General features: G+C 40.1%; 1 long non-coding RNA gene across 2 annotated transcripts; it reads left to right on the top strand.

The window, feature by feature from the left end:
• The first annotated feature begins 301 nt into the window (after nt 1-301).
• Nucleotides 302-2,393, top strand: LOC129604768 (uncharacterized). Of its 2 annotated transcripts, none has more exons than XR_008695963.1 (3): nt 302-788; nt 1,750-1,851; nt 2,106-2,393. It is a non-coding gene; the product is annotated as an uncharacterized LOC129604768 (long non-coding RNA). The 2 variants fall into 2 exon arrangements; XR_008695964.1 differs by lacking the exon at nt 302-788 and adding an exon at nt 996-1,128.
• Nucleotides 2,394-3,181: the final 788 nt, after the last annotated feature.

Genomic DNA, 3,181 nt, shown 5'->3' with positions numbered 1-3,181 from the left:
TTGTTGCAGGTATCTAGCCTAGAAGTCTTGTCAGCTGGTGCTGAGGAAGAACAGAATAGCAGATTATTGAAATGACCAGTATTTCCTATGTATCTCACAACCTTTACAGATCTAAACAATAAATAGAGGTAGTTAGATCAGTTTTAATGTTGTTTGGAGCAAACATGTTTTCAACTTAGCTTTTATAGTGCTGGTTTGTTAAATCTTAGAATGACATTAAAGGGCTCATATCATGCAAAATCCACTTTTTAGACATTTTGGAGCGTCCCTATGACTCTATGGGTCACATGTACACACACTGAGCACGGTAGAAATGCATTTCCTGCTTTTTTCACATTTTGAAAACGTAAATTTTCTCATCCAATGAAAACAGCCACGACCTACTCTGAGGCCGTTCCCCAGGTTTCGTCATACTGGTTGAAAGTTCTCCCTGCAAATCCTGAACCACCACCCCCACAATGATCCCGAACCAAAACTGGACTTCCGCCATTTCCCCCCTCTCACTCACCGTGAACAGACGAGCACGGCAGCGCCCAAGTCCTCCCATAGAAATAGTTCGGTTCTTAGGTGTTCTAACCAACACCAAAGTCTCTTCACTTTACCAAGGGATCAACAAGTGAGGATTTGTGGGTCACTTTTATTTTTAACGGACCGGTGCCAGAAACACTGCCTCAGCATTTATACGTATGTGCATTTCAAACGAGGGTGCGTACAATGCTGGATTTGTTTCACGGCTCCTGTTGGAAAAAAAAGGACCTATTCCTAAAGTCCGTCATCCACTCACTGCAGTAAGTACATGCTTGATATTTATAATGTTTTAAAATGTTAGTTTGTCCGTTTAAAATGTAATAACCTATGTGTGAGGCAAGTTACTAGCTAGCTATGCTAACGGCTACAGCAAGTCGAGCCTTTGTCCCCTTCAAATGTGCTCATGTGGGCTCCTGCAGCCACACACCTGTGTGGAGAAAAGCTAATGATTATCGTAACGGCATCGAGCGGCTACGGGCAGGGAGCGGTGGGTCTAGCGTCTGTCCTTTTTCTGTAATCTCATACACCTGCGGGGAACAGCTGATCGTTATCGCCCTTCCAGCGGCGACAGGCAGGAAGCGGTGGATCTAGCTCGCTGTAGTAAGTTTGTGCTTGATACTTGTGATATCTAAATATGTTAGTTGGGTCTGTTTAAAATGCAGTTACCCACATGTGAGAGAAGCTAATCGCTAGCGTCGCTAACGGCTACAGTGAGTCAACTGAGCCTTTGTCCCTTTCAAATGTGCTACTCTGAGTTGGTGCAATCACACACCTGTGTGGGGAACAGCTAATAGCATGGGCCTTCGATCGGCGACAGGCAGGAAGCGGTGGATCGAGCTTTTGTCCTGTTGACGTGCTGCCGCTCCTGTTTGTGTGTTGCGTTAGCCGTTAGCATGCCTTTAGGCCTTTGCACTTTAGAGCTACAGCTGGTCGATCGCTACAAAAAGAACCTGCAGATGAACGCGGTTATGTTTATTACCCCGTCCTGTGTCACAACCTAAATCAACTTGTGATTTGGGGTTATGTCATTGTTCTATCAAATTCTAACATGATTAGTTGGAATGATTACTGTGTTGTGTTTCAAGCTTAGTTGCTAATTAGTCACATCTCTACAATACCTGCTGCTTATCTGGTCAGTTACCTATAGCTTGTACCATAGCCATTATATTTGTAGGACCAATACAATTTACAGTAAATGTAACAGTCTTTTCTATACTGTAGGAGGGCAAATCCCAGTTGCCCACATGCAAGGAGGCTGTCAAACAGAGAAATCACTGCAGACTGTTGGTACACAGACATCTGCTGCCCAGCTCAGGAGTAAAGGTATGTAAGTTTGTATGTACCAACAGTAAGATAGGTAACAGAAGATTTTAATTGGTATATACTGTTTAGATTTTATATTTGAATTGTAACAACTGTTTATCTGTTGTTTTAGCACAGACAGGCCTGTCCTCTTGTTTGGTTTAATTTTTTGTCTGGTATTGTGTGTTCTTACATTAGAGAAGGTTTTGACCTACATAATAATTAACATTTCACTAATCTACAATTCTGATTGCACTACCTTTTGTTTTGATGAGGTGATGGTGAGGACAGCCACAGCTTCCATCTGGTAGAGGACTGCTTCCGCTCAGTCTTCCAAATAGTGATGAGAACAAGGATCACCACATCTCCCTGTTTACCCTACTTTCATGCATTTCGTCTGCAAGGCCCTGCAAAAGCTTCTCCTTCGTCCTCAAACCCCCAGACTTCTTAATTAACTCAGTAACCTATACATTGCACATTGGAGTGTGAAGGTAACAGTTTGTTCTAGCTTTGGAGTAGTGGTGTATTTTTTTGGTTTACAATAAAGTTGGCTTTAACTATTATGTATTTCACTGAACTCTGTTTCTGAAGGGAAAACACTTTTATTTAGGAAATCATAGTATTGAAATTACATGTTTTTCTCTTTCTAATATGGTAAGCTATAAAGTTGAAGCGGCCATAAATAAAACGCATATAAATTATATATAAATAAAGTTAAAAAAATTCTTAATGAGTGTTGCACTCACAAAAAACACATTTTTACTCAAATGGTAAAGGAGTTATTCTACAGGTGGTCTACATCAATCATACTATGAGTGTTTTAGTGTTTTATCCATCAGGAAACTGCCTTCATCTACAACCCAAGCATGAAGAGATGGCAACTCAGATTCTTTACCCCAGGAATCCTCAGCACCAGCTCACTAGCCTCTGTAGACTAGATACCTGTAACAACTTTAGATACAGAGACATATTACTGTCAAATTTATCATGAATGACAAAAAACATAATTAAAAGCAGTAAAAATACGTTAGGTCAATATATAATTTGAACCAATGCTTTTTGTTCCCAGGAAGGTCATGCAGTGATTGCTCTAAATATTAATGCACATTTTTAAATAAAATTGTCAGAGCAGCAGCACAAGTAAGACAAAAACAGTGAAATGTGTAAATGTAAAATGTATTTATATTATTTCAGCTATGCTCTCAAACTTATTTATTTGTATAATGTAAGCTAAAGTAGTGTTTTCTATTAACGAGAGTTTTCCAGGTAAGTCGTGTTGTGAATATTGAAGCTGCACACGCCATTTAGCATAAGCATTAGCAACCGCTAGTCGCTTTGCAAATTACATAAA

The sequence above is a fragment of the Betta splendens genome, chromosome 10, assembly GCF_900634795.4.
Source record: "Betta splendens chromosome 10, fBetSpl5.4, whole genome shotgun sequence".
In the NCBI taxonomy this organism is placed as follows: Eukaryota; Metazoa; Chordata; class Actinopteri; order Anabantiformes; family Osphronemidae; genus Betta; species Betta splendens.
This window is presented reverse-complemented; position numbering and strand designations above follow the sequence as displayed.